Raw genomic sequence first — 10,295 nt, 5'->3', positions numbered from 1 at the left:
GTTTTAAAATGATCTCTGGAAGTTGCCTCTGAGAGAAGTGAGTGGCTGAGGACAGGGCTTGGATGGAGACTTACTGTACTATCCTTGTGTACGTTTTAAAATCTATGCTTCATACATGTAATAAGACTTAAAAAAAAAAAACGAAGACAGAAGCAAACAGCGCAGATACCAGACTGTATCCCAGGTTAGTGTAGTCGGTGTCTCTGGGAGTGCAGTCAAGGCATGAATAGTTCCTAAAGCCCCTCCAGGTATTCGGGAGAGAACCACGGCTTTAGAAGACCATTTGCAAACATGGGGCTCCCCTGGTTCTTGCACCAAACTCATCAGCAGGGCCACACTCTCATGGGTGGGGACAGATAAAGCAGGGTCAGTGCCCAGGTGTCTCTGAATCTTAGCTCACCCCCAGTGTCTAGTAGTCTGGAAACCCATTTCCCCAGGGATACCAGCCAGCGCCCTCTCCCTGGTTTAATTCAAGTTTACCAGATGAGTTTCAAAAGCAACGCACATCCCTTTCCTTGCAGCTAGGTATGTTAATTACAGAGAATTCTGAGTCTCTGGGGAGGCAATTGCTCAGAGTTCAGCTCTTGAGTCTGTCAATTTCATCTTTCATTTCCTTTGCTCTCTCCCAAGTGGCTGGGAGCTGTGATCTCCAGGCACTGGCAATGGAAGCAGCGCAGCATGGCTGGTAAGAGCATCCCTCAGACTGCCTCAGATTTGCATCCCAGCTGCTGCCCGCCAGCTGGTCTTTAAGGAGCCTAGCTTTCTTACTGGGGTTAAGCTGGCAGCACCACCACGCTAGATTCAGCAAGAGTTCTAGGGCAGTATGACAATAACTGCATTTCCCATAATCTGAGATATTGTATGTGAAAGCTTACTACCAATTGTGTTTTTTAATTAAAAAATAAAAGTGAACTCTAGCCCCGAGGACCAGGCTCCAGGCCAGGTACTGAGGGTACAAAGAGAAGAAAAACTCCACCCCTCCCGTTCCCTCCCTCTACCTCCTTTCGGTCTATTCCCATGTGAAAAGCCAACATGGAACCACAGTTAAGGAAGAGCTGAAGAACTAATTAGGCAGGTTTCAAAGAAAAATTTGGGGAGTTATGAAAATATCTGTTTGCTTCTTTTCTATTCCCCCCCTCAGCTTGTTTACCTTCCGCCCACCCTTCCCTTTCTTCCTCCCCCTGTTTATACAAGGGCTTCCTTATCAGTCTGCCATTCCCCATCTCAAAGATGATGAGAGGAATTGATTGGGAAATCTGTTCTGCATTTTGTGTGCCTCCTGTCCAAACTATTGTGTTTGAAAAAGGTTGTGCTGTTTAATCTAATTTGCCGTCCTTAGGAGCGGGGAGATTTACTAAAGTCAGGAGGCAAAAATCACATGCAAATGTATTCAGACTGTGCACAGCCATTGCCGTGACACCGGCCCTTTGGAAAGCGGCTGTGAACACAATTGAAGACATGCTTCCTGGGTCTCCAGAGTGTGCCAGGCTCTAATCATGCTGGACGATGTGGTGAACACGAGGATGAGGCCGTTGGCCACCGCCCTCCAGGAACTGACCATCTGGCAGAGGTCGCTGGTTGCAGTAACCCTAATATTGTCTTAGTAGCATCCTTACCTCTACCTGCAGGAAATCTCAGCCTTTCCAAGCCAGTAACCGTTGTCTTCTGCTTGCAGGAAACATAGGCTCGGAGAGACACCTCTGCTGTCCATGGTCACTCAGCACATCGGTGGATCACTGATAGTAGATTCTAGGGCTGAGAGTATTGTTCCTGTTGGGTAAGAAAAGATCAGTTGAGAAACTCTTCACACTCTACAAGCCATCCTCACTCAGGGGCTAGAGGGGCTAGATTGGTCCGTATTGACTGAATATCTGTAATAGGAAACTACTGAGGTCAAATCCCCTGTTTTGATTTTCAGATACACTTGTGTTGAACACAGTTGTCAGAGAAGAGGGTGGAAATGAGGAGGCTGCCCTGCCTCGGAGAACCTGAAAAAAGACTTTAATGACCAGAAAACAGTCACAGCCATTGTTCAGCTGCTCAGCATTCTTTCCCCTTTGTTCCCTGTTTAGTAACAACAGCCAAAGTTAACGTCATGCAGGATGAAAGACCTATTGTGGGTTTGGGATCAACCAAGTTTGCACTGATGACTTTTGACTCTAGTTAGTTTGAAACCCGGGTTCGTCCTGCTAACAGCGTCCACAGCTCTTGACTTGAACTGAAGCATCTCCCTTTGAGCTGCAGAGACAGCTGGCTAACCTTGAGGATGCTCTGGGCGCTGTGAGTGGATTACAAGACTCATGTTATTTTTGTGTTAAGACTCTACTAAAGCGTTGTTTCAGGGGAAATGCAAGGGGGAAGAAGATGTTTCTGCAGGTGTGGGGACAGTGATTTTTTTCTAAAATTTCAGCTGCCCGAAATCACTTTGGATCACACCCAAGGCCAGGGTTATTCCTCACCCTCTCTCCTTGCCCCTCAAACCAGCTGTAAACCTCCAGTCTTTCCGTGGGAAGCTTGAAAGTTGGAGCAAAGCCTTCTGGGATCCTAGTCTCTGTTCTGCAGCTTGCTGAGCTGCAAGCATCAATCTAATGGATAGTTTAACATTTGGAAAGAAGATTTTTTTTTTTTTTAATTTTGTGTTTTATGGTGGACTGGAAAACATCAATTCTTTTGAAGGAACATCATAGCTTTGGGGGAATAATTCTTAGGGGATGACAAATTCCTCTCTTAACACTACCTTCTCCTGCCCCAAAGCACACACTCTCATGCTTTCTCCTGTCTCACTGACGTCCATTAGTCAGATGGGAAAGACAGACCCCCCCCCCCAAATTTTTCAGCAGCGCCTGGGAGATTGGCTTCTTTTCACTTTTGTTCTTGTTCTAAAGGCCCACAGAGTAATGAAACATTTTTTAAATGTTTCCACTGTTTGGATGTCGATGGCTTCTCCATTTCCTGGCCTTCATTCACCATCTCCTTTTCTTACACCAAAATTAAGTCTCCGAAATGGAAAATATTCGAGCTGTTGATGGAGAATAAATACTGACTGTTGCAGACACCTTCCAAATTTTTGGCATATTTGACTCATATACAACAAGAGAAAATGAATCAAAGTCTGGTGCCAGGGAAGAATGAAGAGGCACACATGTCTGTCTGCCCAGGGCTGGGGTAGTTTGTGCCTGTTGGCTCAGCACCCAGTTTGGTTTAGTGTTTGCGGGATTCTTCATTTTTAAATGAAATATTATTATCAATAGTTCTGTTGAAATAAGCCTGGGTGGCTTTGGTAGACCTCCCTTTGGTGGTTCCCACTTTGCCATGACCTTATTGGTTAGCGTATGAGATGCATGTGCAGTGGTTTTATCTGGAAGATGACCAGCAACCACTCAGCTCTCTTTTCCCAGCTCTCCCAGTTGAAAGACACCAACACCTTTTTTTGAGGGACTGGTAGATGAAGTCCTCTCAGACAGGAGCTGCTAAGGACAGTAAATCCTCTAATCACAGGTGGTGCCGGGAGAGGTATTTGTCACTCCTGTACCTATGGGACCACTTGGTGCACCGGCCACTTTCACTCACACCTGTGCTGTGGCCCAGATGCAGGAAGCCTCTAGGCCACCATTGGCTTGTGGGAAAACACCAGAAATTATGGGCTGGGTGTAGGTGAAACATATGTGGGAAATAGAGGCTGAAGCATAGACAGCGAGGCATCTATACTCCAGCTACACTGATTTTGTCATTAATCTTATGGAGTCATGTAACTATTTATTTAGTTTATTTTGGAGTGATTTTATTTTGCAACTGCGTTTACCATTTGCAAAAATGAGCTGAAAAATTAAGTATAGTTCACCAACACCAGTTCTGTTCAACACTGTACTGGAGCTACTAGCCAGTACAATAAGGCAAGAAAACAAAATAAAATGTATAAGGACTGGAAATAAGGAAAAAGAAATTATTCCTAGATGATATGTTTATGCAATAGAAAATTCAGAATAATAATCTTCACAGAAAGTTAAGATAAATACGTTTACCAAGGTTAACAGATGCAAAGTCAACGTAGGAAAATTAATTTCACTTCTATATCCCAGTAACAAACAGGTGGAAAATGAAATCTGAAAAAAAGATACCATTTAAAATAGCATGAAACAAATCAAGTACTTAGGAATACATCTCACAAAAATGTGTCAAATTTCTGTACATCACACTCTACAGTAATAGTGAGATAAATTAAAGGCAATCTAGATAGATGAAGGAATATATGAACTCCTATATTAGAAAACTTAAGTTTTATCAAGATATCAGTTCTTTCCCAATTAATGCAATCTTTATAAAGATCACAATGGTTGTTAAACAATTGTGTATTTAATAGAAAATGAAGTATGTACTAAATTTCTGTTTCTTAAGAAAGCTGATCACCATCAACGTCAACAACATGTAATGTGCACAAAATACTTGCAGGCCTTTGCTGTCCACACTGGGAGGCTCAGCAGTGTCAGTGACCAGGCCCCCCCGGCCTCGCAAACCCAGAGAACTCAAATATGGTAAAGAAAGGTCAACATCTACCTGAGAAGTTACTCCAGGAGTTATTTTAAGAAGGCTATATGCAGCTTTAGAAAGCATGTTTTAAACTTACTCTGAAGAGTATTACTTTTTATTTATAACAATGAATTTATTTACATCATTTATAGCTTCTAAGTTAATTCCACTCATTAAAATAAACAAAATTTAAACAGCTTTAGTGAGGTATAATTGATATACAATAAACTGCACATATCTAATATATACAACTTGATGAGTTTGGACTCATGCATACACCCATGAAACCGTCACCACAACCGAGATAAAAGCCGTATATCATTACTTCCAAAAGTTTCCTTGTTTTTTTTTTTTTTTTTTTGTGTGTGTGTGTGTGTGTGTGGTAAGAACACTTAACCTGACATCTGCCCTCTTAACAAATGTTGGAGTGTGTGATGCAGTATTGCTGACTCTAGGTCTCTAGAATCACTCATCCTGAATCCCAGGTTCTCCTGGTGCATACAAAAAATGAAGCCATAGCTGTTGATGTGTGGGTTCCATTAAGAGAACTCCTCCCACAGCTAAGTGATGCCAGTTTTATAAAATGTCATCAGATACTCCAAGTAGGAAAATCAATTAATCCCCATAGTAGCTTGATTCTTTGTCCAATTCATGACAACAGAGCAAAGCTTTTAGAAGTTCGTTTTCTTAAAGGCAAAATCTAGCCATTGTTGTGAACGCTGTTATAAATGTCGTTATAAAGTTCAATATTGAAGACAAAATTATTGTTTTTACAGAGATAATGTAAACAAGGTCTGCGAGAACACAGTTTTGTGGTAAAACCAGTGTTTTTAATTAAGAAAATTATGGAGCAGAAATATGCTTGGAATTGGTTGCGGTGCACTAAAAATTCATAATTGTGTCCAGAAAGCTCTTGATAGTCTACCAATCACAGTAGAGGCCAGAGGTGTTGCTGTTTACGACTATTTTCAGATATACACAGAATAACTGAAATACAAAATTGTTTTGATGAAGTTAATGTTGAATTCCTTCCAAAATAGTTTGACATTGGTAGTATGTGCTTTCTTTTTTTCATTATTTGCCACCAATTGGACTTTAGAAATATCTGAACCTTTGTGAATTAAGCTATATGACGATTTGGACATTTTTGGAAATAAGTCCTCTAAACTGTAGCTGCATTTTGTTCAAAAGGTGTTGAAAACCTTTAATGAAAATATGCAATAAACAGAACACCAAAAAACTTTAGTTAAGCTTTGAAACTTTTAGCAAATTGCAATGTTGCGATTTTGAAGACAAAGTTTGCAAACTGGAAACCATTAAAGTTTATCTCCATAAAGCAAGGAAAAATGAATAAATCAAACAATGCGACTGCAAATGGTGAATAAGAGTGAATGCTGGTATTCTATGATTTCACTGTGAAATAGCTCAATTTGAAACAATGCAACTGCAAACGGTGAATAAGAGTGAATGCTGGTATTCTCTGATTTCACTGTGAAATAGCTCAATTTGTGAGCTCCTATTTTTAATGGAAAGGTATGTATTCGGTACCAGAATAGAACAAAATTGACGAGACCTACAACTTGGCAGCATTTAAATATAGTCAAAAGTTCAAAAAGATGCGGCAATTTATTTGCTGTTTTTTCTTACTGGCGTATGTGTCAAAGAAAGCTGCTCTGAATGGGAGCCAAAAAAGTGTGAAAATATTTGAGTTGAAATATTTATACATTTCAATGTGAGAAAAATTAGAATCAAGACTACCCTTCATTTAGTAGAATTTGTTGTTGGAGATAGTTTTTCTTAAATAAAAATATTGTCATTTACAGAGAAGAGGCAATTGAATGTTATCAACATTTTCACATCATTAATCACAAACTGCAACTTTGAGGTGATAGCAGACAATTTTATGGAAGAATTAAAAAGAAGATCATTTTGAAAAAACAAGGTCAGAAATATATAGTGATGTGCAATTTGATACAAATGCATTTTACCAACTAATAAGTGTGTGTCAGGGGCTCTGGGCTGAACTATCTCGTGAGGGGGGGTGAGGGCTTCACACGGGGGTATCTTGTGCAAAGGGCTTTCTTGGTGCAACAGAGCTGAACCTCCTGGCAGGGGAGAAACAAAGGTGTCCCACCCCACCCCCTGGGATGTCAACAAATCCCCGTGTCGCCAAGACACCTGTAAAATGATCCTCCTGTGCCCTAAGCTACTGCATTTCCCCAAAATGAGTTTGGAAACGCTCTCATGATTCATTCAAGACTTTTAAGAATGTTCTAAACTGACCTTCAGGGCCCAAGAGAAGGAAGAACAGAGTACTTTCACTGTAACACTGGGAACCAGGTATGACGCGGGATGTGTACATTAAAGCAGCTTGAAGGTAGAAAAGGAAATGTTCCATTTTTGAAACAGCTGGGCCCCTTCATTCAACTTTTTTAAAAAATAAATTTATTTATTTTTTTGGCTACGTTGGGTCTTCGTTTCTGCGCGCGGGCTTTCTCTAGTTGCGGCGAGCAGGGGCTACTCTTCGTTGCGGGGCGCGGGCTTCTCATTGCGGTGGCTTCTCTTGTTGCAGAGCACGGGCTCTAGGCTCACGGGCTTCAGTAGTGGTAGCACACGGGCTTCAGTAGTTATGGCATGCGGGCTCAGTAGTTGTGGTGCACGGGCTTAGTTGCTCCAGGGTATGTGGGATCTTCCCGGACCAGGGCTCGAACCCATGTCCCCTGCATTGGCAGGCGGATTCCTAACCACTGTGCCCCCTTCATTCAATTTTGATATTTCTGGCAACTGGGGAGGATGATGATGATTAGTCCAGCTGGGCTGGGGAGATGACTGACAACTTCATCTCCTTATAGAAATGGAGCTTGTTTGAGTTGACAGCACAAAGCAGAGCAGTCGAGCCCCTGAATTTCCAGTTGAGAAAATGGAGCCCAGGAGGAGAAAAGTGACCTTCTGAAAGTCCCACGGTCAGGGTCAGGTCAGGCTCAACATTCCTGCCCCTAGACCAGGGCCACGTCCTCTTGACAATCCAAGTCTCTACAGCATTGCTCTCCTCTTTAGTACCAAGAATGCGCTTGATCTCCGAGGAGTGGTTACCCTCAATTCCGGTTTACTGGATCCCTGCACCCTCTCACTCTTGTCCCCAAAGAGGAAGTGGTGCTTGGATGGGAGGAAGGTGGCACTCTGTGTTGCTTGGATGGGAGGAAGGTGGCACTCTGTGGTGCTTGGATGGGAGGAAGGTGGCACTCTGTGGTGCTTGGATGGTATCTGTCTTGGCTCCTGAGTCCCTCTGCTCTCCTGAACTCCCTGGTTGCTCTTGTGCCATTTGGTTGTTGTTGCTTTCTTATCTCATTCATAGGTTCCACGTGTTGTCCATACCTCTTATATATTCTATTCCTTTGGGTGATCTCATACCTCCCATGTCCTTATCAATCACTTATACCCTGATGATACCCACATTAATATCTCCAGTCAAAGCTTCTTCCCTTGGCTTTTGAAGCCTGTGGGGCATCCAAGTGCATTCCCCCAGGCGGTGATTGACAGATCTACATCCCCATCACTCCCCTTCTCAGAACCCTTATTGGCTCTGTAACTGCAGGAGCATCTCACCTGGCACACAAGTCCCTCCACGACCAGGCATCCATCAGCCTCATTTTCTAACATTATCTGTTTACAGTCCCTGCCTTTCATTGTCTATCACAATATTACCAAATATCCATCAGACCCTCCCATGCCCGGGCACACACACCTGTCATGGCTTGTCGTTCTCCACTCTTTCTGCACCAAAGTGTCAAGATCTAGAAGGTGGTGCTGCCCATAGCGTTGTTGCACAAAAAGAGTCTCATGGGAAAAGTCTTCCTACAGAGTGGGACATGCTAGAATCTTGGTGTGGAAGGACGTGGAGGTTGAGATAGCCCCCGGGGTCCCTTGTTTGTCACCCCTTCCTTTATAGGGGGATTTTCTCCCTCACTGAAAATAGCTGTTGAAGGCAGATAAGAGACTCCCACACTTTCCCCATGTGAAACAGAGCTTCCATTGTCCACAGTGGATTTCTGCTGTCTTAGACAAAACGATCTCTCTCTGTTGCCCCCCGAGACAGAGTTCATTTTGGAGCCTGAAGGTTTTCCCTGTTTAATTGATGAGGAACTAATAAAGCCTGCCCTGTTCCTTGGACTACAGCCGTCTTGATGGTCGGGATCCTCATATCACTTTTACACACATATTAAATTGCAGCCCAGAAGCCAAACCTTCTACTCTTTACGAACTTAATGGAAAGTTGGGGGCAGGGGGCGGGCAGGCAGAAGAAACAGCTAAGTGATGAACAAGAGCCACTGTGTGCCTGGAGTTGTTCCATTTTCTTTGGTATCGTCTCAGAAAAATGCTCCAGGGTCTTATCTTAGAATAATAGATTTTGAATCAGAATGGTCCTCTGAGGTTATCAGCATCTCCTGCCCGAGGTAGAAATCCCATCCGGCGACCCTCCTGAATGGTTGCATCCAGCTCTTTCATACACTCGTGGTGACACAGCACTCACTGTGGCTTGAGGCAGCTACTCATTATTAGAAAACAGAGCTGATGTTAGCCAGTACCCACTTTACAGTTGGCTAAAAATATAACCTGTTTCTGGAAAAAGCTTCTGGATGGGACTCAAAATAAATTTTGTCCATATTCATTTTCCATGGATATACCCAGAGCTGGGTAATTCGATTTGAAAGACTCATGGACGTGGAAGGGCTCTGAGTCCGGTGCTCGTGTACCCGAGTCTGCTTGGCAAGAATCAACTGTGAACATTTTGTTCTATTGTCGGGTTAAATCTGCAGTCAAGGTCCCCAATCACTTTTCAATGTCAGGATATCGTGGACGGCAGTTATTCCAATCTAGTAACTATTGATGGGAAAAGGAAGCCTCATGACAAAAAGGTAATATAAATTCAATAATCTGTTTAAATGAATTTCTTTTCTAAACCACAATAGCATTTAATTAGCTTTAAAATTCACTGATAAGTATAGATCACTATTCATTTACCTAAAGTTAAGCCCTGACGCATAGATGGATTCTTCGATCTCTCGTGAAGATTTCTGAGATCTGCCCAGGCGTCTGAGTTCAACAGGTGGGGAATTTATTACTGTGTTTGATTTTGGGTTTGGAAATTGGATCACTCTGGGAATATACTATGTGAATGACTGATACTTTCTGTGGCTTTTTCTTTTTCTTAACTTTAATAATGTTTCTGAGAATCACCTTTTTCAGCTGTAGACCTGCCCGGGTGTCAGTAAGCTGTTGGGTAAAACGAAATCAATCATGATGGCAACAAAGAACTTAAGGCTTCCTGGGACTCAGAAGGTGCTGCAGGCAGCCATCTGACAGAGAGGTACGATCCAGGTTAGGAGCTGGAACGCTGACTGATAACTGAGCCACCATCCCCCGTGTGGCCATGTGCAATTTACTACACTGCACCGCTCCAGGCTTGGTTTTTCTCATCTGTGAAATGGGACCAATAATAGGCTCTCTCTCATAGGGATGGGATGGGATGGACTAGGTGGATTACTAGACCAAGCACAACATCCACAAACCCTATGTGCTATCTTGTCATTTTCTTTTCCGTTTCCTTCTTCTTCCCCTGCATCATCACCACCATCACCAACATCATCATCACCCATACTCAAGGGGTGACACGTGGGCCATGTTCATGGCTATCTCCTGGCACGGGATAAATTGGGCCACCCGGAGCCTGAATGTTCTAGAGGAGGGGTCCCCTGAAGTGACAGTGA

Source organism: Globicephala melas, chromosome 21 (genome assembly GCF_963455315.2).
Source record: "Globicephala melas chromosome 21, mGloMel1.2, whole genome shotgun sequence".
In the NCBI taxonomy this organism is placed as follows: Eukaryota; Metazoa; Chordata; class Mammalia; order Artiodactyla; family Delphinidae; genus Globicephala; species Globicephala melas.
The sequence above is the reverse complement of the archived record's forward strand: the minus strand, read 5'-3'. Positions refer to the sequence as shown.